Source organism: Mytilus edulis, chromosome 1, assembly GCF_963676685.1.
Source record: "Mytilus edulis chromosome 1, xbMytEdul2.2, whole genome shotgun sequence".
NCBI lineage: Eukaryota > Metazoa > Mollusca > Bivalvia > Mytilida > Mytilidae > Mytilus > Mytilus edulis.
Window position 1 is genome coordinate 112,389,236 of NC_092344.1, and position 27,321 is coordinate 112,416,556.

A 27,321-nucleotide genomic window follows, 5' to 3' on the forward strand; every position below is an offset into this window, starting at 1 on the left:
ACAATTTTAAAAGCAATGGCCAATAGTTATCAAAGGTACCAGGCTTATAATTTAATACATCAGACGCGCGTTTCGTCTTCATAAGACTCAACAGTGACGCTCAGATCAAAACAATTATAAAGCCACAAACAATACAAAGTTGAAGAGCATTTAGAACCCACAATTCCAAAAAGTTATGCCAAATACTGCAGACTAAGGTAATGTATGCCTTGGATAAGAATCCTTAGTATCTCTAAAAAATGTGTAAACAGGAAATTTATAAAAATGACACTATAATTGATATTCATATCAACAACGAAGTGCTGACTACTGGGCTGGTGATACCTTCGGGGACGAAACGTCCACCAGCAGTGACATCGACCCAGTGATTGTTCAACAGACACAGAAAAAGGACGTATTTTTACAAAAATCACAAAAATACCGAACTCCGAGGAAAATTCAAAACAGAAAGTCCCTAATCAAATGACAAAATCAGAAGCTCAAACACATCAACATAATCGATAATAACAATTGTTTACATTATGTTGAATATTATAGAATAAGAGAATAAGTTTATATGAATGCCGCGCTGATGCAATAGACAACACGTTCAATAACTGATTTGAAATAACCAATATATCAATAGAGTTGTATTTTTCATTGCATAAAATAGCTTTGTAGCAGGCTCGTTATAAAAAAGTCATTGATAAATTAAAGATACACACATTTGTAAATTATACGTAAATATTTTAAGGACGGTGAAATTAATTTTTTCATGGAATATCTAACATTCGAAAAAACAGCGTTATTTTATATTTTGCGCACTAAACATATTTTATGATTTGAAAAATCTAGGCACATTAAACACATTTATGTGGAATCATTTATGTGAATATGAAAATTACGCAAAACTAGCTTTGATTTATTATATATATATATGATTTATATAAGAAAACAGCTGCTGGGTTATTTCATTTATTATGATCATTCGTAATCATTTTACGTAACATGTCCTTTATGGGCCGGTGATTAGTGTAATGATGGGTTTGTATTCCTATTGTCCAGAAATGTTGGGACGTCAGTAACGCAAGTGTTTAACGTCACATGCATAGTAGATAATATGAGATTCTGTTTTATTATCATCCTTGCCCTATTTCTACTGGTTGAGCTTCTAATATAAAACAATCCACGTATGCAATTTAGCGTAAATTACGATAATAAAGGATGAAATGTTTCATTACCATATACGACTTGATCAAACAATTATTCATTGCGCTATAATCTATAATTCTGCATATAGGTGGATATACAAGATAAATAACGTATATCATGCATATGTTATCATCAAATTATTAAAATATTAAACTGAAAGTCTAGCCGAAAGTAGGTAGTCAAAATTATAATAAAATATATAACTAAATAAATACAATAAATATTAGTAAGGAGGTCATATTGTGAAAATACATGTGATTTTTTTGGGGATTCATCAATATGCATATGTTATTAACCAACAATGTTTGATCATGTTTTGACAAAACAACTTCTACATAATCCTTAAGATACCATGTGAATTAATCGGGGATTCAAAAATATGCATATAATATTAACCGACAAGGTTTTGACAGAATAACTTCTACAGAAAAAATCCTTAAGATACCATGTGTGCAAATTTATTAATCAAATCGTAATAAAAATAAACTCCTGTCACTTCTTGAGTGAGATACGAGGCATCCACTAGAGGACGTTAAACTTTATTTCTTTCCCACGAGGAGTTGAGATTTGTTGTACAGCAGTAGGTGCATTATAAGATTGTTACATTTGTCAGGTTATTTCCGAAAATATACCGACAACGTCATAGGCGGTGGGGGGATAACAAAAGATGACGTAATAACAAACAAGTGAATCGGATGTTTATTTAAAAAATAAAACCTATATCATTTCCAATCACTTTCAAAACTAGTATAATGTTGCATATTCTTTCCAATCGCAAAAGATCATTACTAGTTACTTTGCGTATGGAGTGAGATTCATTTTCATATTTCCTGTTTACAAAACTTTGAAATTTTCGAAAAACTAAGGATTTTCTTATCCCAGGCATACCTCAGTCGTATTTGGCACAACTTTTTGGAATTTTAGATCCTCAATGCTTTTCAACTTTGTTCTTGTTTGGCTTTATAAATATTTTGATATGAGCGTCACTGATGAGTCTTATGTAGACGAAAAGCGCGTCTGGCGTACTAAATTATAATCCGTGTCCCTTTGATAACTATTATCTGCTAAAGGAAACTTACATGAAATGAATTATCTAACACTTGATCAGATAATTATTACTATAAATGTAGACTTAATTTTAGCAATTTAATTTAAAATCCGGATTTAACTTGAAAACCGTTAAGTGGTTTGTTCTTTTCAAACAAAACGAGACATATAATTTGTATTTAAGTCTACGAGAATGCTGCTTATATCACTATTTTTACTTTAATATATTTCCTAAAATAGAACTGAAATGCTGATATAACCAATTACATTGGCTCCTTAAGCATCTAATTTAAAAGGATTTTTCATTAATTACTAGAACGTGCACATTAAAAAAAGCAGGCCTAATAAAAGTCTACATAGATAATAACATACTCATAACAAATGTGAATCAAACAGCTTTGAAAATAAATTATTAAACAATACATCGGAACCTGAATTACATCTAATTACAACAAAAACCCAAGTGTACGTAACAAAAGTACAAGGGCGTCCATGTTTGATTATCTTTCAAAAGCCAGCCATGAATAATTTATTGTTTCAGTGCATTTCAATTTTGCATCAAAATAAACCAATGTATAATTACAGGATTTACATACTTACTAAGTATTTATAGACACATTAATTGTTTCGTTGCCAAGCATTGTTTAAATAAACACACATTATTTGAAATTGCATTTTCACAAAAGTGCAAGTTTAGTATTGCAACCTTTTGAATTGTTAAATGGTGCATTCGTTTTGTTAAAGGGTCACTAGCTACGATCACTAAAGAAAGAGAATAGTGAAATGATAATTCGCTTCTAGCATGCAGTATTGTTTAATATTGTCAAAGTAAGCTTAGAAACATCGGTGATGAATTATTCACCTGCAAGTGAATAATTCGACCTTATTAAGTCCGTATTCATGCGATATTCAATTTAACCCCTTAGCTAGAGTTGATTAACGCACGAATTATGCGTGTTTTGATATTGAAGGAAAAGAATGTAAACATTGAAATTGAAACAAAGGTAAATCATTTGATTTACAGATTCGATCCCCAAAAACTATTCCTATACAGGTAAACACAATAATTAACGTATATTTTAACATATAACATGAAATAAAACAGACATAGAAAAATCCAGTTGAACGTGGTTCGCTATCTATGTATATTTATGTTTATGTTTATATCTTGTTATATGACCGTCGGCAGGTTTTGAAAGTCATCTCAATCGTCAACTTTATGGCGTTTTGACTAAAATACACACGAAGTTCTGATAGTATCTAGTTTATGCATTATAAACTGTATATATCTGACTAATCGTAATTGGGTATGAGTTGTATGTTATAAATCAAATTTGAGTCAAATCTGTGAACATGATTTTGACAGCTAGTACCCCTTTACGATTTTCCTTGTGTCTATTCAAGAATTGAATTTAAAATCAATTTAGTTTAATTGGTGGATTGATGCTCACAAGGAAGCTATTAAACAAAGAGTTCTAAATGGTGAATTGAAATAATCGATTCCTAAATTTTACGGACGCCACCACGAGTTGGTTAACCGCTATGGAATATCCGTTTCACAGATGATATCGGATATGTTCCTTATATCGTAACTACTATACCCTTCCCTTTTTCACGAATGTGACCTACCGAATTATACTATTTACCGGATTTGTAATAACAAAAGCAACACGACGGGTGCCACATGTGGAGCACGATCTGCTTACCCTTCCGGAGCACCTAAGATCGTACCTAGTTTTTGGTTGGGTTCGTGTTGCTTAGTCGTTAGTTTTCTTTTTTCTGTCTTCTGTACTATTATTTGTCTGTGTGTCTTCTTATTTTTAGCCATGGCGTTCTCAGTCTATTTTCAATCTATGAGTTTAACTATCCCTCAGGTATCTTTCGTCCCTTTGTTTTTAAATTCTGTGTGGAGTTTATATGATTTTCAATTTCAAAAAATGTTTACAAGTTTTAACATCGGTTTGCTCATGTCGCTTATTATTATGAGGTATTTAGTACTGCGCATGAATTTAAGCATATGGACCATTCAACGAGTTTGTTGCAATCTTTATTCTAACTTCTTGAAAAGGTAACAATTTTCCTACACGAAGTATCAGATTAAGTGTCCTCGACATATTATTTATATTTCTTACAGTAGTAACGAGCCTGTAATTCAGTGTTTATCGTTTGCTTATTTTGTCATATTTGTTTTAAATAACTGTTTTGTTATAAATCACCCCGTTAGTTTTGTTGCTTGAATTGTTTTACATTGCCATGTGGAGGTAATTTAAAGCCCACTATATATACGTTAGTTGTTTTGATTTGCAAGGCAGTAAATTGACTTTGATGTGCCTATCTTTATGTAATGTAGACTTGGTTGTTGACAAATTGTCTGATATATACTTAATATTTATATATTATCGTTAAAGTTTTGTGAAAAAATATTGTTTGTTGAACTTATTGTACCTATTCCAAATTAAAATTAAAGCTGATTGTAGATTCGTTGAGAGAGTGGATTGTATTTACTAAATGATATTTAACACCAGTCTTGCATAATCATCCAAATTAAGAGGATTTCACTTTATAGAACCAGTACCCATTCCAGATTATTTCATTTTCATCGTGATTTCTTGATAACACATTTGAAAGCATTTGTTGTAGGCATTTAATTATTTAAGGTACTCAGTATCTAACAACACATCTCAGCATTTTAGTTAAGTCTTATTACCGTAATTTCCGATTCAACATTGCATTCTCAAGAGACGAAATTGATATAGCAAAACGTATCGCTGCTTATATATTTAAGTGAAAAAGTGGAAATGAAATGTAAACATTTAATGCTATGGTGTGTTATATAAAACAAACTAAGATCTCTGGATAAATAAAATTTACGACTTGATAATTTAAATGATCAACATATTATATTATACAGTTTGAGTTATTTGAAAATTTATCACGTGACTATAAAAATTACAACTGTCTCACTTAATATTCTATTAATATGTTAACTGTGCATGGACAATCCCTTTTGAGAAACATGACATGTAGTAACTGATATTATGTCGGATTTGTTTAGATTTTCCTTCAAAATAAATCATTCATAAGCGGATGTGTCCAGAATTACAACGTTAATTCCGAATGCACTTTTATTGATTGCTATTGAAACAGGAAATACTGTCTTTTTTTTTATTCCGATATAAAGGTAAAGAGGAAACCAGATTCGATCTAAGATCCGATCATATTTATTAACAAAATATACCAAGGAGTCCCTTTTCTTTTGACATTTTTCCATATGATAACAGTTAACAAATGTACCAGGATTATAATTAAATACGCCAGACGCGCGTTTCATCTACATAAGACTCATCAATGACGCTCAGATCAAAATAGTTTATAAAGCCAAACAAGTATAAAGTTGAAGAGCATTGAGGACTCAAAATTCCATAAAGTTGTGCCAAATACGACTAAGGTAGACTATTCCTGGGACAAGAAACAATTTTTATTTTCAGTCTTGTACACCATCTAGATAGGATAGTCAACTTAGTGTAAAAATAGTACAATTGCAAAATATTTGTCGAACCCAAGTGAGGAACCTGTTATTGAGTGGTTGTCGTCTATTTGGCCTTAAGTAAACCTCGTCCTTAAGTGATAACATAAAATAATATTTGATATGCAAAATATTAAAGGTAAACACCATTATTATCTGAAAGTATTAAAAAAATTATAGAAAGAATTCAAATGCAGTTTTACTGAATGTTTGCTGTCACATGACGTAATTGTTGTTGATTGTTTTATGGTCTTTTTTTTAATTTGAGCGTCACTTGATGAGTCTTTTGTAGACGAAACGCGCGTCTGGCGTAAATACAAAATTTCGATGAGTTAGTTTACAACAACTGGGTCGATGCCACTGCTGGTGGAGTTTTTATTCCTAGAGGTTTTCACCAGCCCAGTATTCAGCACTTCTGTGATGACATGAATTATCATCGATATGGTCGTAAATTAATTATAAAAAAAACAAACTGTTCACAAAACTTTGAATTTTTAATATACCTAGACTCTTCTACCACAAAAATAGATTACCTAGCTGTTTTTAGCAAAACGTTTAGGAATTTTTGGGCCCAAATGCTCAATGTCATCCTTTATTTGGCCTTTAAACTTTTCTTGAATCGAGCGTCACTGATGAGCCTTTTGTAGACGAAATGTGCGTCTGGCGTAAATACAAATTTTTTTTTCACCTGCTCAGACGTTAATGTAGTTAAATTTTGTCTGTCAGCATTAAATATTCCTGTGCACATGGACCAAACTATCTCTTTGAACGTAGTAATACAGACTTAACTGATACGAAAACAATGTTAAGAATAAACCGCTTAATTACAAATATTGTGTGCAATTTTTTGACATTTGATTTTTGGAACTCGCCGTTTCGTCTCATTTAATACATCTCATTTATATGAAGGTTTTACAAAGAAAAATGTAGACATGAGTTGAATACGCCAATCTTTTTTTCTATGTCAAATGATAAAGAAGGATTCAGCTTTGTGTCTGTTGCATTTTAACATAATTATTATTACATAAGAACAAAAGTTTGCAGAATTGTGCAACTACATATCCTAGAACTGACGATAAATCCCCCAAAACGTTTAACAAATGCAGTTAAAGTGCAGGAAATCAAGGAGGTTTGGCAAAGTTTAAAGAACTTGTCCCACTCACGAACCAACAGTTGATTAAATCGTGTGGAACCTGAATATGAAAAAAAAACCACCCAAACAAACTGGGTACCTTACTTTCACAACTTTTTCATAATTTTCCATATTTCATTAAGATTAACATCAAAGGACATACTCTATGAAAATTATTTGTATCTGAAAGACAATACAAGTTTTGACTTCTGATAGATTTTCTGTTTAATAGGAAGATGCATTATTTACATTTTTTGAAAGCAAAAAAAATTGATTTATTGAAGCATTTAATAATACAGCCAATTTTGTTGCTGAAGCTTGATTTCAAGCAGCAATCCTCTTACAATGAAGGTATGATAATACACGGGAATATCGTCTCAACTTGGAGATATACACTCCGTTTGTAAGTACTGATGGATTGTTGTTATATAGAAATAGGTAGTTCGCAATTGGAAAGCTGAAATAATCTCTTTTGTAGTAAAGATTTGTTTATTCATTGCGAATGTCTAGATGTAAGTCAGGATACAAGATTGCCTCAACTTTACCCATGGTATTCTTTATATAAAGTTCGATTGGGAAAGATGAGTTAAATATAATCACTGCCTAATGAATAAGTCGACAAAGTCCAATTTTCTGTTAGAAAACAGTCATCTTCTCATTAGGCGGCATAACAAATTCAAACACCTTAACGATATAAAAAATGAAGATGCGGTATGATTGCCAATGAGAAAACTCTCCACAGGAGACCAAAATGACACAGAAATTAACAACTATAGGTCACCGACAATTAGCAAAGACCATACCGCATAGTCAGCTATAAAAGGCCCTGAAATGAAAATGTAAAACAATTTAAAACAGAAAACTAACGGGCTAACTATAGTACCGCCGAAAACAGTTTTGAACATTATTAGTGTCTTGAAAGTGAATAAACTATTGTCAGGGACTATATTAAAAATTAAGCCTTCAGTTGAATCAAACTAATATAAGTTGATTATAGAAATACATTTATTTACATTAAAAAAGTCAAATATAGTGTTGTAACTGATAGAACAGTTTTGCACTTTTTTTACACTACATTGTTTTTTAAGGTAATACATTAAACAGTTGATCGATGAGCAATGAATAACACTATACTCCGACATCTTGCTTTAGATAAAACAATGATTGATAATTGGTTAACACGATAATTCAAAATCTGCAGAGTTAGACGTTACATTAAAACACATTATTCCTTAATTTCTGCAGATTAGTAATGATGTGATTTATATTTAAAGTAGAGTAGTTGCATTAGAGTATGGCTATCAGACATGTTGTTATGCAGCGAACATTTAAAGTGTTGTAATTGGATGAACGCCAAAATGACAGCAATTATTTAAACACTCGATATCTTTCTTTTTTCGTTTTCAGACAAGCACATGCACGAAACGAAAAAGTAAAAGGAAAACTGAATTCTGACCGACGATGGTCTAGTCAAAACACGAAGATATTATTGCATGATCTGTAGTTCTTGCTCTGATAGTGACAACCATGTTGAACTTGTTTTTCAATTTTACTCGGGGATCAGACGTCATATATATAACTGCCTTGTGTAACCGTAAGATGTTTACACATTTATAAACTATCGATACATGCGTTTTCATTAACCATTAACATAACCGAATGATTGATAAAAGCGTTCCTGATCAGCGACAATCAAGGTAAGGGAAAGCACTCGTATAGCTCAAAATAATTACATTATCATTAAAGAGTCTCTAAAATAAGAATGTAAAATTCATAAAATTTAAGGGAAATACTTATACATGTCATTTTCTACATATGAACATATGGAAAACAGTAGAATTCATGAAACAAGATTTTGTTATGTAAAAAGTAGGAAAAGAAAATAAATATTTAAAAGAGAGGCAAAAGATACCTAGAAGGCATTAACAGAATTAAATAAAATTGAAAATGGAAATGGGGATGTGCCAAAGAGACAACAACCCGACCATAAAAACAACAGCAGAAGGTCACCAACAGGTCTTCAATGTAGCGAAAAATTCCCGCACCCGGAGGCGTCCTTCAGCTGGCCCCTAAACAAATATATACTAGTTCAGTGATAATGAACTATTTATAAGACAAAACTATTTATAATGACATAAAATAGAAAACATTTTGTTTAGATATAAAAAAGAAGATGTGGTATGACTGCAAATGAGTCGACTATCCACAAGAGACCAAAATGACACAGAAATTAACAACTATAGGTCAATGTTCGGCCTTCAACAATGAACATAGCCCATACCGCATAGTCAGCTAAAAAAGGCCCCGAAATGACAATGTAAAACAATTCAAACAAAAAAAAAATAACGGCCCCATTTATGTACAAAAAAAAGAACGAAAAACAAATAGGTAATACATAAACATACGACAACAACTGAATTACAGGCTCCTGACTTAGGACAGTATATTTAAGACAACGTTTGTTCTGAAAATAACTTGCGAAATGTAGTAATTTCCCAGATAGTTAAAACAAAAGTAGATTGTATCGGGAAAGTCTCAATTGGTTGTTTTTTATTTAAGGTCCAGTTTTTAACATACTGTGGATTCATTATTATTCGTTGGATACCAAATTTCGTGGATTTCGTGGGTACAGGTGAACCACGAAATTGAATGTTCAACGAATTGCATATTTTCTATAGGTTTGTAAGCAGACTATGCCAAAATCACGAAATTAAATATCAACGAACATGTAATTTTTCCTCTATCCACGAAAATTGGTACCCACCAAAATAAATGAATCCACAGTATCCTTCATGTTCAGATGCCAATTCATTAAAATGACGTTATTGCAAAGTGGGTCCACTGATTTGAAGGTCTGCCACTTATAAAAAGAGAAAGGATTGCCTAATAACACGCAACTCACCTACCACAAATCCGTGTTGCCTAATTTTTGAACAGACAATTTCATTACCACTAGGTACCCTCGGGGATAAAGGGAAATTATAAATGACATGTTTTAAACATTTGAGGTTAAACATAGATGAAGCAAACTCCTCTAAAATCATGTTCATAGAATTATTTGCTATTAATTTAAAGTCGTGTTGGATGTCCTCATGCATCGTGACATAAACTGCACGCAAAATATCATTACTATCTAAAATATCAAACTATTTTATTTACATTTGAGTGAGAAAAAAATGTCATCATAGAAATACAAACAGAGTATTGATGAAACAAGATTGCATACCAATTTTACTGGAACAACATAAAAATATTTATTTTACTATAGAGAAAATATAGTACTGGATTTAGATTCACAACAACCTATATCTAATGAACTTGTACTAATTAGAACACTTGATTGAATTGTTTATTCTTGATTGACCCAATTTATGCAAATAAGTATACATGATCAAATTACAACAACAATAAGTACAAACAAAAATTGTGTATCTTACTATCCACTTTAATCACAATCAACGTTTGTCAAAAATAGGTTATATGAAGATTATACAAACACTAGAGTGTAAATAGATACAAAATCTATTTCAGAATGCAGATTCAGTACTCGAGCTTGCATTCAGGTACTATAAACATTCTTCAAGAGATGATAATGTATATTGTTTAACTGGTGCATTAGTCGCCTTAATATAATATTATTGACTTATTTTTTTTTATGAATCCTAAATTTACTTTAAACGTACGTTTAAAAAAAACTACAATGTTAGTTCCATTTTATTTTTTCTTATCTAAATGAAAAGGGAATATTTTGTACTAATCATGCAAACTTTTTGGATAAAATATCTGAGAAAGTGCATAATATAAATGAAATCAGTTCTATTACTACATTCTAAGTTAGATTTGATAAATTACCATGTTATCCGTTTTATCCAAGTTAATGTCATAAAAAACTATTGAAACAAGTATTTTTATTACCGATATATATATAAACTGATGAAGTGCTAACCACAGCATGTGGTTATGTTGTCTCATTTTGGAATGTTTACATTCTATAGGGTGTAAGTAGATCCATGCTTAGGTTTATTGAGTGTGCTTTACAGGACTCTCATCATTCATTAATCAACGTTATTCTATATATTGTTCGTCTAATGCTGATATCATGGACTTCACGTTTGTTGCTGTATTGACTTAACCTATATTTTGTCTTGAAGTACAAATCGTGTAACTTTATGTTTTTCTGTAATCAAACCACAAAGAGTGGTGGCTTAGTACTTCTTAGACGACTTCAAATCATACACAGTTTTCAGCAAAATACCCGAGAACGTAATAGATTATCGTAGATGTACAGTAAATTACTATATACCGCAAATAACCTCTGAACTTTGGTTCTTAAAAGTTCATTTACTTTGTGTTTATAATGCCTTTTTTACGTTCTTTATTCTGATGAGTCTTTTGACCTTCGAACACGCGCGTATGGTGTCCGATTTTGTTATATGGAAACCTATTATAAGGTTATACACTAGTTAATCTTTCACATGACTTTTATGAATAAAAACAAATTGATTGATTCTGCTTTTAGATTAAATTTCTTATTTTCATTTCGATGTTGGCATAATCATATCCATGCTTATCTGGTGGTAAAGAAAAGTAATATAACACTGATAGTGACATCACTAGTTGTAGGGGTGCCTGCGCTTCCTCCGTTCTAGTCAACCATATTGCTAAATATTTTAAATTCAATTGACTTGTTTGCATTGTCGTTTCATGTATGTTTTTTTTTAACATTATTTATCTGCATTTATTTTACTGATGATATTAGTTTTGTGTCATTTTATTTTCTATTTAAAGAAATGAGAAAAGTATTCCGAAGAGAAATATTGTAATACAAATTCGTTAATGTAGAAAATGTAGTCGATTATGTAAAATTTCATTTGAGAAAGATAGCAAATTAGTTGTTAAATTGGTGCGTGAAGGATGTCGTAAGCAATGAAACTTAAATCAAACACTTGAAAAAGTGTAAAGAAACACATTAGTAAATAACATTCTTGTCAATGCCGGTCATGCATGTGTCCGAATAGCATGACATCGATACTTTTTTATTGCTTTTTCAAGTGCATTTTGGCAATAGGAAGAACTTCGAAGAGTAGCTTTATATATTCGTGAGAATGTAAATTTCACCGCGAACATATCAATCCCACTTCAGTTTAGATACAATGTTGATTTACTAATGTTATTCCGACACCACCAGTTTAATATTATTCTGCACTTAAAAGCACCAATAAACTTATATGCGATGATATTAATATTGCTGATCATACCAAATCATCTCCATTTTGTATTTTTACATTTGTTTCATATTTCGTTTGAAGCAGTTCTTAATAATAACATATAGAAACACGGGTGTTATGCAATGTTGTGTTAAGTGTATTTGTTTTTTTTTACCATGGCGTTGTTTCGACTTATGAGTTTGAATGTCATTGGCTTCCTTTCACCTATATCTTATAAGTTTCGTTTGTCCGAAAATCTTGTTTGGATTTATCTTCATCAGGGACGCCGTAAATAGAACTATATCGAACATTTTAATATATACATGACTAATGTGCTGGTCAGACTAAACTTTTTTTTTACTGTTTTAATTTATTGGTTTTGTTTGTCTTTTTCTACAAATGTTTTTCTACTTTATAATAGAATAATAGTATTTTGGTGAACACGATTAAGTTATGCAGTGCAGTATTTTATAGAAATTCATACAGAAACGAGAATCCTACTAAAAACCGGGGTGATTTAATGCAAGAATACGGAACCCTCTACTGAAAATACTTTCAAAATAATTGTAGTTAATGTCTTTTTTTCGAGCAGAAATGTTAAAAACTGATATATAGAACTATACTATACTCAATGTTTTGAAACAGTTTTCTTTGATTAAAACAATATTAGTTAAGCTCTCCGTTAAATTGAACCCATTTGTCTATATTACCGTCAGATGCAGTGACGTAACTGAGAGAACACATTTTCACTTTTATCTATTAGCGTCTTGCCGGGACGTAAATTTATTATAGGGTATGAATTAGAATGTTGATTTATGAACAGCGAATAACTCTCTACAGTGACGACTTATTGTAGATACACCATCAAAAATATAATTAACACTCTGATTTAGAATTCAGAATATAGTTTTGAGACTATGCCTTTACATAATATTCTCTATTACTGTCAGTTTGAAAGTGATAATAGCATTGATTGTGCTAAAAAAACAATATTTTATTTTATAAGAGCTGCATTATACAGAATGACTGTCATACTTTATTTAGCCTATTTTACTTTGTAATTCGAGCGGTATTCATGAATCTTTCGAAGACAAAACGCGCTTCTAGTGTACCAAATTTTAATCCTGGTATATATGACGAGTTTATTTAAGACTTTTTATTATGCAGCGAGCATTTTAATACATAAGTTGCTATAAAAAGTATAATAACAAAAATACCGAGGTCTGAGAAAATAACGTATATCATAATGAATGTATAAAAACATACTCAATGGTTTTGAATTATAGATTCCAGGTACTAACGTTGTTAATCATCTTAATTACATGTTATAGTGTTCTTTTATTTGTCTTTGTGAATTATTACTTTAACTGTTTAGTCTATTTTTGGTAATATTCATTTTTAGTCGCTCGGTACTTATACATTGTGTTATTGTGATATGGTAAAATTATTGGATTAACGCTAATATTACAGCTATAATTTAAACACTTCTTCTTTGAAACATCTATTTGGTATACAATACAATTCTATATCCGTTGTCTTCATGTCACTTGTACAGTGCAAGTAATTACTGTGAAAATTAACAACCTTGCTTCACACGTTAACACAGCATGATATAAGCAGATCTATTTATGAATATGTTTTGTTTACTTGATAACATAATTTTCACTTTAAACCTATACATACTTGAAGATATGAGTTTTTTCTTTTGATTCCAATTTCTATTTAGATATCTTTATAATTTATACATTGTTTAGAAATTCAATTTACCAACAAACCGTTGATAAGTCTTATTCACATTTGCGGGAAAAGGGACGATATAGTAGTGACAATTTAAACTTATCCTTGGTCATCTATGAAACTAATATTTTATAACATCAACGGTCAGTATTGTTCGGTTTAATTATTACATTTTTATCAATGTTTCTTTTCAAATGAAATGTAAACTTTATCAAAATAATGAAACACAAAAACATAGTTTTATTTATTCTATGTATCATTATTTTGAAAAATGTATGGACTAAATTTGTGCTATAAAAATGAAATGAAAATAAAATATTTAACATAATAAGAAATACATAACATAAAATTAGCATACATTTTATTAACCCATTTTGTTTTTTTATAGTTGTCGGATATTGTCTTTAAATTCGGTCACCTGAATTGACTTAATACTACATACACATATATGAGCAAGAATTGTGTCTTTCATCAGGTTGTTAACATTTAACAAATCAGGCAAAGATTTTGCAAGAATGACACAATTTCTGGTATGTCAAGTTGTCGTTCCCCCGAGAAAAACATTGTAATTTATTTTTCTAGTGAGTTACAATATCTTTTAATGTTAACTTTAATTGAGATTTTGTCCCACTAAATTAAGTATTTACTATATACACGTATACATGTATACATGAAAAAAGATATAAAGGCAACAGTAGTATACCGATGTTCAAAAGTCATAAATGACATATATTGACTGCATAACAGTTCGTTAAAATATCCGCAAATATTAACAGCGAGTGCAATACTGTTGTTGAAAAAAAAAGATTAGAATATATTAATGTTTTGGCCGAGAACAAAGAAAACAATACAAACAGGGTATCATTAAATGAGGTTCTAATGTTGCAAATTAGTTCTTCTTGAATCTCATAAATCTTATTCAAAGTAGGAAAACATTTCACTTACCTCTTTGAAACTTTAGGAAACAAAGTATCAATACACACACAGAAAATTATCACGTCTTCAATATTCAATAAACACGATAAGCTCCAAACTTACTGTATTTCCAAGAAAATGTAATTATCAGAATACCTGGCCTTGAAGGCATAAAACTTTGCTCAGTGCTCGTAACATGAAATCCAGCAATTTGATTGGTTGATTTTCGAGTCTGAGTACAAAAATCATGCTTGAAAGTTTTATGACCGTGAGGCCTGATAAGATAAAACAATATTCAGTTTATGCATTATTAGCAAATAAAGTCACATGTTCCAATTACAACATCAATATTTACAGACAAAAAAGTGAATTATGTAACGAACTATCCACTTGAAACACAATCAATGTTTGTATAGTACAAAGGTTTTATGAAGATGATACATACTATAGAGTGTAAGTAGATACAAAATCTATATCAGCATGCATATTCAGTACTTAACATTCAGGTACTGTAAACATTCTTCAAGAGGTGTTTTTCAATAATGTTAAGCAGGTGCATTTGTCGTCTTATACTAATGTTATTGACGGAGTTGTTGTTTTATTTCTGATTTCACATCAACCGCAAGTTTTTCCAATAGTACAATGTTCGTACTTCTTTTTTTCTTAGTTAATCAAGATAGAAAAGAAGATGTTAATAGTACTGTAACGAGGGGTTCAAATCATGCAAATTTAAATATCTCAGGAAGTGCATTCTATAAATGAAATCATTTCTATTTCTAATTCTGAGTCCGATAATATTTGATTAAATGTACTTTATATCCGTTTCGATCAAAAGAAAAAAATTGCAACAAGTACATGCAAATGCTGAAGTGCTAATCATAGCATCGGGATATATTTCAATAAGGATGTATTAATACGAAGCAGTGTCTTTTTTGAATATCTAATTTGGGTGAACTTCCATAGTTTAGAATCATATAAGCTTTTGTCAATTTTGAATTTGAATTAAACTCAACATTACTATTTATGTCAATATTCTAAAAATCTAGAAAGGATAAAAATACATTTACAATGTTTTTAAAACAGCAAATATTGCATCACAGGAAAATTGGTCTCAAATCTTACATATACATAATATTATCTGGAATAAAGTATAAAGAATTACAGTGTCTCCTTTACAGGATCACTTCCGAATTTCGTTGACAAATGCATTTCTGTACAAAATTAAAATTATACAAAACAGTCAATGTACTTTTTGTACAAACGAAAAAGAAACCATAGAAAACATATTGTGGTCTTGTCCATCATTATTTGACGTATGGGCAGAACCTATAAGTTGGATATATACAAAAATCCTGATTGAACTACCTCTTCATTTATAAATAGTTTTTTCCGGATACTAGAAAAAAAAACCCACACATACGAAACATCATAGTATTGTTAACAAAATATTGTATATACAATACAAAAATGTAAGCGAACACGGAAATTGTGTAAATTTAAAGCTTTAAATAATTATCTTAGAGAAAATCTGTTTATTTTAAACTATCGTGCCTAATAGAGAGAAGACATTGCAAAGAGCTGGAACACATATAACATCAACTCATAGAATAATTATACAAAAGTAAGTTTTAAGTATTCAGACAAATATACTTCCAATCCAGACTGCAATATGCTTGTCATCATATATTAATATGAATTCATTTTGATTAACATTGCTTAAGGATAATTGTTTTTTAAAAACATTTGAACTATTTCCCCTTATTCTATATCTACTTGTTCTGTCGCTTCGTAATTCTTGTATTACCCGCTTTGGATGTACGTTCAAAAAAGAGGGACGGAAGATAGAAGAGGGAAAGTCAAACTCATTAATAGAAAATAAACTTACAACGCCATGGCTAAAAATAAAAATACAAACAGAAAAATAATAGTACAGAAGAAACATCATAGAAAACTAAAGACAAAGCGATGGAACCCCACCAAAAACTTGGGGTGATCTTAGATGCTCCGGAAGGGATCCTGCTCAACATGTGGCACCCGTCGTGTTGCTTATATTATTATATGTTAAATAGTCTAATTTGGTAGGTCACATTCGTGAAAAGGGAAAGGATAGTGTAGTTACGACATAAGGAACATATACGATATCATCTGTGAAACGGTTATTCCATAACAGTCAACCAACTCGTGATGGCGTCCGTACAATTTACGAAGGGAGGATTTCAACTTCCCTATTTGGCATTTGGTTTAATAGCTTCCTAGTGAGTAGCCACCCCTATCAAGGAAATCTTGATAGGAAATACAAGCCCGGGAATATCGTATCAATTGGGAAATATATACCCCGTATGCAGGCGCTGCTGGAATGTTGCTACATAGAAATGGAAATTTCACAATTGGGAAGCTGAAATCATCTCTTATGTTGTAAAATTTTGTTTTCAACCAACCCTCACTGTCAATATCTAGATGTAGGTGAAGATATGAGGCATACTTAGCTGTATCTGTAGTATCCTTTGTCTCCAGTTCGATGGGATAGATTATTTATATAGCGGATCGTAAAGTTAAGGGATATTACTAACTTCTTATCTTTCTTCATAAAAAATTCTTGCATGAAGTCATAATCATAAAGAAACAAGTCGGCAAGAAGAGGAGCACAATTGGTTCTCATTGGAATTCCGACAGTCTGTTGAAAAACACGTCCTCAACGTAACAAATATGTTGTCAATCAAGAAATCAAGCATCTTGATAATATCAGTTTCAGAGAAGTTTTTGTTTGAATCAGAGTGATTCTTTACAAAGTAGGATTTATCCCTCCAAAAGACAAGATACTTGTATCTACGTTCGACATTCTTTTTAATGGAACAAAGTAATACCAACTCTTTCAATTTGTCTTTTAGTTTGGAATGGGGAATATTTATGTACAGTGTAGAAAAGGTCAAATGTTTTAATACTAGCGCAAGAAGAGAGAGTCTTAGATTGTATATCCTTTAAAAGATCTTTTAGTATTCACATCTGATTCATGCCACCTCTAGAAAAGGCAGTTTCACAATAACTTTGGATTGCTGATAAATAGATGTTAATAGTTTAAAAAAGAGGTTTCGTGGAGCACTTGGCAATATACCGTTGTTTATAAAGACACTTATGTAGTTTAGGTATTAAATACAGTGATGGAAGATCCAGTTCTTTATCTTTGGTTAAAATTCCAAAGGAACATAGAACAGATCGACGATTATCCCGAATTTCCTCTTTGGTAAGTGCTGTGAGGGTATATATTGAGTTTTCAAGTGAATTGCCAATACCTTATTCATTTATCAAGCATGTAATGATATTTATTTGGGACTTTATCTGTGGGGACAGCAACATATTTTTCATGAAGGTAGGACAAGTGTTTTGCAAAATTTATGTAGTCAAACTGTACTATTTTCTTTTGATTTTCATTAGATTTTTATCTGCTTATGAGCTTTCGACTAAATACGAACCGTGTGACCACTGCAGTAAATACGAACCGTGTGACTACTGCAGTCGAAATTCGAATGTCAATTCGAATCTTCGTCTCAAATCGAATCGTGCGTTATTTCCAATCGACGTTTTAATTTGAATGTAATCATAATTTCCTCAATATACAACAATTTAAGAGTGCCAAATCATCATGTCTGATCTGGAAGTGTATTGAGTAAGCAACATTTATTTAGATGTGTTTGTTATTGTTTAAAACATGTAGCTTTCATTTCACCACGAAGAAGCATTAGTATATTTATCACGACATATCTGTGCTAGTTTTCATAGTTAATGGTATTTGAACGGAAGCAATGTGGAGAAAAATGTTCTGTAGTATTTATCTTGTTTGTTGATCTAAAACTAAATAAATATATCAATTTTGTGTTTGATAAAGAGGGGACTGGAAGTAAAGAAGTTCTAGCTATACAATGCAAAGTTTATAAAACTTTTATTAAAGGATATTAAGTTGGATTCATAATTAACGGACGCAATTACATATTATAAGATGTCGAACCACAATGTGTCATTACGTGCTGGAAAACACATTTAGATGTCAAGGATGGCTAATCAATGCATTTAATATAATAAAACTTAAAAATATGATTGATGTCTGCTCAACGATCAGAGGCATGTATTACTTGCATATTCAGAGAACATCGGTTGTATAAAAGGAGATGCACAGCATAAGTCAATTAGAAATCAACTACAGAACATTAGTAACCTACTATTCAATATACCGTTGTAAAACATACCGTTGTAAAACATACCGTTGTGTTTAGCTTTAAAAACTTAAGTCTTGTCAAGTAATGAACATTTCAATCAACACCAGAAAACAAGTTATCCTGGAACGAAGTGTTTGACATGCACCTTTCTCGCTACATTGAAGACCCATTCGTGGTATTCGGCTGTTGTCTGCTCCTTTTCCATTCTCAATTTCATCTTCTACAAAAAAAAACAACATCTCATTTGATGTGTTTTATCATTTGATTTTGCCATTTGATAAGGGACTTTCCGTTTTCTTCGGAGTTCAGCATTTTTGTGATTTTACTTTTCACATGGTTCAGATAAGGTTTAAGACTCTTCCGTTTTTAATTTCAAAACATGTTAAACACTAAGATTATCATATGAGACAAAAACCGGGGTACAGAAAAAACAATTACTTAATTTTACTGATGCCAAAGTCCTGTTTTTACGCTATAATAAAGGTCACTCTTCTAGTGTATGCTCACACACATAGATCAAAAAGTTCCGACGAAAAAATCCGATGCCTCTAGTTTGGACAGTACCATGCAATTCCTATAAAGCATTTCCTGATTTCAGTGCCGAAAGTCCAAATATCTGGTCCCTGTCAATCTACTGACAAAAACTGTCAGGTGCATTAATTGTTAACTTATTCTCGTCATATGTTCCATAGGAAGTATTTACATTTGTAAGTTTAACTAGCAGCAATAATTCAATCAACAACACTCGTACTTTAATCTTAAAATATCTTTATATATGTGGAAGTTAATGTCCTTGCATTTATTCTTAATACTGTCGTGCACGAGTAATGCGAAAATGGGCACTAAGATCAATTACCGATTATCTTGTCAGAATATAATGAAAAGATAAATGGATTACCAAGAACATAACCCTTTACCCTTTTAATTAAGATTGATTATGCTTTTAAACCTTATTTGTATGTCTTTTACTAATTGTAAATGAGTATGAGACTGGGTACAATAAAAAGATAAAAGAAAAATGAAAAAAATTAAATAATAAACTTTAACATTGCCAAATATCATAGCTTACGCATACATGGAGCGGGCGAAACTTGTTTGTTAGATCTTAAACCTCCCCTTTACCTCTAGTCAATTTGGATTCAATAAACACAGAACAAAACACACGGCAAAATCAGTTGAAAGAAGTCTGAGTCCTATCGAAATAATTGTCAGATGAAGTACAAGGTATTTCCAAAATAGTCCGAAATTCGATTTTCTAGCAAAATAATTTTCGAACGCGAATTTGATTTCAAGCACCGACCTGATTGTTAAATTCTATAACCATTTATCTTTTTTTTTTATGTTAATTTTAAATAGAATCCTCTTACCATTCTTTGGCCCCTGATCCAATCTGAAATGGCAAAAGAGAGACGAAAGATACTAGAAGGACAGTCAAACTCCTAAAATCGAAAATAAACTGACAACGCCATGGCTAAAAAAGCAAAAGACATACGGACACAAAATAGGAAATGTGTGAGTGTGTTGTTTTTCTATGTTGTTTTGTATACGTTTTGTCGTTATTTTCTATGATTTGCCTTGGCTCAGTTTGTATTTGAGTTGAGATATCTGTTTGTTATCTTTTCTTTCTCATTTAGATATGAAATTCTAAGTTGATAAAAAATCATCCAAGAAATATCAATGTTGAGTAAAAAAGAGATTCAATAATGACCTTCTACCCAAAACTGTTGTGTTAATGGCAAGCAACAGCTTTACGTTGCTTGCATGTTTTGAGATAATAGATATCAAAGGTACCAGGAGTATAATTTAATACGCCAGACGCACGTTTTGTCTACATAAGATTCATCAGTGACGCTCAGATCAAACTAGTTATGAAGCCAAACAAGTACAAAGTTGAAGAGCATTGAGGACCCAAAATTCCAAAAAGTTGCGCCGAATACGGCTAAGGTAATCTATTCCTTGGATAAGAAATTCCTTAGTTTTTTTTTGAAAATTCGATGTTTTGAAACAGGTCATTTATAAAATGACCATACAATTGATATTCATGTCAACACCAAAGTGTTGACTACTGGGCCGGTGATACCCTCGGGGACGAAACGTGCACCAGCAGTGGCATCGACCCAGTGGTGTTAATAGTTATCAAAGGTACCAGGATTATAATTTAATACGCCATACGCACGTTTTGTCTACATAATAATCATCAGTTACGCTCAAATCAAAACAGTTATAAAGCCAAACAAGTACATGGTTGAAGAGCACTGAGAACCCAAGATTCCTAAAATTGTTCCAAACACGGCTAATGTAATCTATTCCTGGGATAAGAAAATCCTTAATTGTTTCGAAAAATTCGATGTTTTGATAATACATTTCATCATTAAATTTCTACTAAACGTCATTTTTCTAAATTTAAGGCGGTGATTTTGATTTCTTGACAAGTTATGTATTTAGGGATTTCAAATTTGTCTTTTCTATATCTTCATCGGGAATACAAGCAGATTAGGAAATTTGATAAAAGATGAATGCATTTTAATCGAAGAATGTCATTCATAAATTCATCTTTTATATATGCGGATAATATGCATTTTTTCTCTGTTTATATCTATACAACAATGAATTCCTACAGGAAATTAGGCTTTGTAACATCTCTCTCTTCACTTGCAATCCGTGATAATGTTAAAAAAATCCTTTTGTTTTACTGAAAAGTCCTTATAATATTACAATTTCACTGTTCTTCGGAAATACTTTTCTATAATATCTTTTTATTATCAATATGAATACGCTGATTTTCAATTTTAGGTAGTTTGTCTTAATGTATTACTATTTTGTAAAACAATAGGTATGGCTTAAGTTGCTTTCTGCAAGTACTGTTGTTGATATTGTTATATGAAATATTATCTGATATACAAAAGAAAAACAGTGGACATAGAAATTCTCTCTGTATCAAGTAAAGACTAAGAATTTTGAGCTTGATAGGAATTCAATCGAAAATGTAATCCATTTATCGAAAATTAAAAGTAAAAAAGCATATATTAATTAATTCTTCTAAATAATAATGTGCTTGTATAACGTCATTGTCTTCAAAATGAGTTTTCTGTATGAATATTTTGTCTTTAACGAATAAAGTTAGGATGTTAGATCCATGTAAATAGTCTTGTCAGAATAAAATTTAGAGCTTGACCTATTATATGTCCACATACACTTTTCCATGTACAATGTAGAAACACAAATTATGTATATATACGAATTTAAAAAACAAGAAAAAAAGTAAGGCTTGATAACCCGTCTCCTGTTTCGTAAAAATACCCAAATAAATTTTATGTTTTGATTATTTTTCGATTATGATATTAATCGAATGTACTATAAACAATAATTCATATATTTAATTATAGTCACAGTTATATTTGTTACTATTATTTTAGAAGAGAAAAATGATAGTGAGTAAAGGTAATCATAGTAGGTTTTTAGATCTCGTGAAAATTTTTATGATGGATGTCAGGAAATATATAAGAGACATGAAGAAAAATAAGATGACAGTTAATGTTGTGAAGATTCAATAGAGAGTGTGATTGAGGACATAAGCTTGTTACATCATGATTATCTATACACGCATATTGCTATTTTACAAAATAAAGAGTTATTTTCATTTATTATCCAACATTTCTGATTAAAATTTTCGATGGAGACATCCTCATATAGGTCTATTTCTTACGTTTGTATAATTAATATTTTCTGTTAGAAATTGTCAAGGGGGATTAAACGGAGACGAATTGGCACATTGCTCGCACTTCAATTGTTTCCCTCTCTCGGTCAACATGACATGTGTAATACCAATAATATATTACTTTATTAGCTGGATACTAAGTTCTTGCCCCTTGTCAGAATGTGATAGTACTTCTCATCTAGTCAAGTTATTTATATTCTATGATAATTATCATGTTATTGATCTTACCTAATAGAAGACACTGTCATCAACTTCGACTCTTGGCGTAATTCAAAAATTGTGTTCAAATATCATAAGTAATAAAAGGAATCAAAGATCGGTGTTTGGGGAATTACATAAATACAAACTGCTATTACTTTTACTTCCGGAGTCCATTAAAACAAATCAAAATAAAAAAAATAGCAGTTTATAGATTTAATGCGTCCTATGCGACTTACGAATGTCATAATATTAATCTTTTTAAATGAAAGTTCTGTGTAAAGCCAAGTTTAATGACCATACATACCCACACTTCATGTCAGTTATTTAGATTTCCATTTGTAAAACCCTATCACAAAGCACGTAGAAAGAATTATATTGTATAAGGATTTCAAAGATGTTCAATAAATGTTTATGACTTCCTGTAAACTGTCAATGATCCATATTGTTATAATAAAAAAGGAATTATTGCCAGTGAGACGACTACCCACAACAGACCAAAGGACACAATAATTAACAACTTTAGGTCACCGTTCGCCCTTCAGCAATTAGCAAAACGCATACCGCTTAGTCATCTATTTTTTCTTGTCAGAATGACGACAATGGTTGTCTTTTTGTAATATCCTTATATTTGCTTTGTTATTTTGAGAATTTTCTGTAACTTGGAAATACTTAAAAGCGTTTTTTTTTTAAATTGTTTACTTCCTTGTTTTTTTTTATTGATATTGAACACGCTATTTACAATCACTCATTTCATTTTAGACTCAGAACGATTCAAATAGTTATCAAAAGTACCATGATTATAATTTTATACGCCAGACGCGCGTTTCGTCTACATAAAACTCATCAGTGACGCTCAGATCAAAATAGTTAAAAAAAAACCAAACAAATACAAAGTTGAAGAGCATTGAGGACCCAAAATTCCAAAAGGTTGTGCCAAATACTGCTAAGGTAATCTACTCAAAGCTTCACATTTAAAACAATCTTTATGAATGTTTATCATGTGAATTTGAACATGTAAACTGAATTATGCCTCCAATATGAATTGCATTCTGGTTCTAAAATTGTGTTATAGAGTTAAATATGTTAACAGGAGTAACACATAGGAATCACTGTCTAGTGGTGATATAAGTATTTATTACACCAGTAATGTTATATTAGCAATGACAAATAAGAGTTATGGTGAAAAGTAAAGGGGTTATATAGCTTATGTCATCAACATCATGTTTTTAATTACCATTTTTTTCATTTCACCCATTTAAATTTGTTTTCTTGGCATAACCTGAACATTCGATGCACATTTTGTTTTAATAACCATTATTACATACTAAACACATTGGTCTACTTCAGAAAATTACGTAATAATATAAATAAGCTACATTTCAACTTGTTTAGTGGTTTAGAATGATTGTTATAGAACAAAATTAGGTCGAATAATTAAATTAAAAAAACTGATAATTAGCAAAGTAGTTTAAATATCATCAGCTGTTTATTTGGCGTAGATGCAAGGAATATGTCATCATACAACTATCCACTAGAAGCAAAATCCATACCATGTTATTAGCTATAAAATTCCAAGACTAGACTTAACGTAAAAAGATTCAAACAAGGAAAACATCGGATAGATTTATGCACAAAACTATAAACGGAAGCAAATATTACACACAAAGAACAACCATTAACCATTGAAATACCACAGGCTCCTGACTTGAGATGGGCGTATTTGTCGTTATATTATGTTTTATTTGCTGTCTCAATACATATACTGTCGATGCATTACTAGACTACGAATTTAAATATTTACTGAAGTCTACAGTTAAACCAGGTTTAATCCACCTTTTTCTACATATGAAAATGCTGTACCAAGTCAGGAATATGCTTGTTATTATCCATTAGTTTGATATGTTTGAGCTTTTGACTTTGTCATATAATTGAGGACTTTTCTTGAAGTTCGGTTATATAGGCTTTTATGCAGACTTCTGTCCGCGAAATCAAATATCATCCACAAAAATTGGTTCCCTTGAAAATAAATGAATCCACAGTACCTGTATGCATGTTTTTTTTTGTTCACTAAATAATACGCTAAAAGTTTTACACCTAGATAATCATTGATAAAATAAATACTATTGAATTCATGAATAGTCATGAGATGTAGATATCTGTAGATCTGGAAGTAGTGGTATAACGTTAAGGGTATGAATGGTGTGTTAAATATGTTTTAACAAGAAAGTTATTGAATATAGAGAAACAAGAGTAAGGCTTATGTACAATTATTGTTAACCATGACTTTTCGTTGTTATTACTATCACCGAATATGCATACCTTCATATTTCGATGAACAACACAATGTGTGTATACCTTTGGCTAATAAAAATGATAAGAAATTGCCATTCTAATTGTATAAGCATGTTTGTTTTGTGTACTATTTATGACTTTGTTGTTTATAATCACTGTCAAGTACGGCCAATTATATTGGCATTTAGGACTGGATGGTGTTGTGTCATCAATATCTAGAGCTTGCTTACATTAAGAGGGAACATTTTGTAAAACTATGTGATTTATTTCATTTTTATGTACTTCTGTTTTTTTAATTATCTATTCCAGTAATAGAGGTACTTGCTTTTCTAGTCCTGAATTTTATATTGTCTACAGTGTAAATACACATTAAGTGATATTTGTGTATATGGAAGTCTTAAGATGCATTAAAAAAAGGCAACAGTAGTACATTTTTATCGCTGTTCGGAATTCATAAATCGATAGTGAAAAAACAAATCCGAGTCACAAACTAAAACCGAGAGGAACACATTAAATATAAGAGAACTACGACACAACAGAAACACAACATTAAAATGTAACACACACAGAAACGAACTAAAATATAACAATGGCCATTTCCCTGACTTGGTACATGGCATTTTAAGATAAAAATGGTGGCTTGGACCTGGTTTTGTGGCATGCCAAACCTCCCGCTTTAATGTCATTGTTGAATATGTTATTAAAATGACAGCATTACATAAAAGGTCTGTATGACAGGATGACTGCATGACAGGATGACTGCACGACAGGATGACTGCATGACAGCATGTAACATTTTTAAAACACGTAAATCATGAAATATCATATCAAAATTGGAGCATTGAATAGGGGAAACTAGACATACCTCTTTGGTATTTTCTTCTTTTGCTATAAAGAATCTCTTATGGAGAGTTGTCTCATTGGCAATCATACCACATCTTCTTTTTTATATCAACATTCTCAAAGAAATCTTATCACTGACTCTGACACCAGTCTTAAACTAGTGGCCAATTCTAGCGAAAATTCAAGCTTGTGGCCAATTCTAGAGACAGGAAAGCCAGGGCATTTAACAAGGGAACTCAAGAGGTGTAATTATATTTTTACCCGTAATTGGGAATCCATGGGCAGAGTCTTCGATTTTCAGTGCTAAAAATTTACTGTGCAGGGTTCTTTTTATTTTTCATGATGTTATTTTTGATTCTTTGACACATTGTTCTGACTTGGTATGATTTTCCTTTTTTAATATATAATATATATACTTCAAAACAAAACCGTCTACATGAAAATGGATAACCAAAGTAAATAAAAAAAAAAAACCCAATAAATTTGATACCTTTGATCATACAAAAGGTGGTTTGTTTTTTTACGAGGATTGGTAGTGATGTACTAAAATATTAATACATAGCTTAGGACATAGTGTTTTGAGCAGTTATGAATTTATTTATTTCCTATACATACAATTAAATAAGGATCATGTTCACTGCCGCCAATAGATCAAACGTCTCTTTTTTGCAGCGAGAAAATTTCGTACCAGTAGTCGGGCTTCAGCTGGCACATAAACAATGTAAACAAAACTATCCAGCGATGTTGACGCTACACTAGCTCCGAAACATATAAACTAAAATTTTAAAACCTACAAGACTTAACACAAAGGATAGATATTCCTTACTAGGGACATGCGCATTAATGCAGCAGGGTAAAACATGTTTTGTGAGATATCAACCCTCGCTCTATCCTCTAGCGAATGTGAAATAAGCAAAAATACAGGAATATGCACAGTAAAACTCAGGTTCATAGACGTATGGTCGGATGATAGAAAAGATAAAAAAATATATAAGTAAGCAAAATGACAATGATCAACATAAATTAATAAAGGACTCTTGCAGTTACTGACATACCTGCTTCAGCCTTAATCTAATTAATCGAAATTTGTTTTGTCATCATATGAAAATCAAGTACGATCCCTCAAGTAAGGATTAAATATCATGCCATCATAAATTATACGACACGAACATTACCGGTATCATGCCAACAACGTTAAATTGTATTTGACGGCTAATACAAGTTATCGCCGCCGCTATATATAAAGGAGTTGTACTACATGTGTTTTTGTTTTACTAGATGCAATGTTTACTTCGGAATAA

General features: G+C 31.2%; 1 protein-coding gene across 1 annotated transcript in view; it reads right to left on the reverse strand.

Annotated features, from left to right (window-relative positions):
- The window catches only part of LOC139500053 (prostaglandin E2 receptor EP3 subtype-like), a 77,529-nt gene extending 62,569 nt beyond the window's left edge, over positions 1–14,960 (reverse strand). The window contains exon 1 of the mRNA XM_071288787.1: positions 14,786–14,960. The gene's annotated coding sequence lies outside the window, so the exon portion shown is untranslated. The remainder of the gene's footprint in view (positions 1–14,785) is intronic.
- Between the last annotated feature and the right edge of the window lie 12,361 nt (positions 14,961–27,321).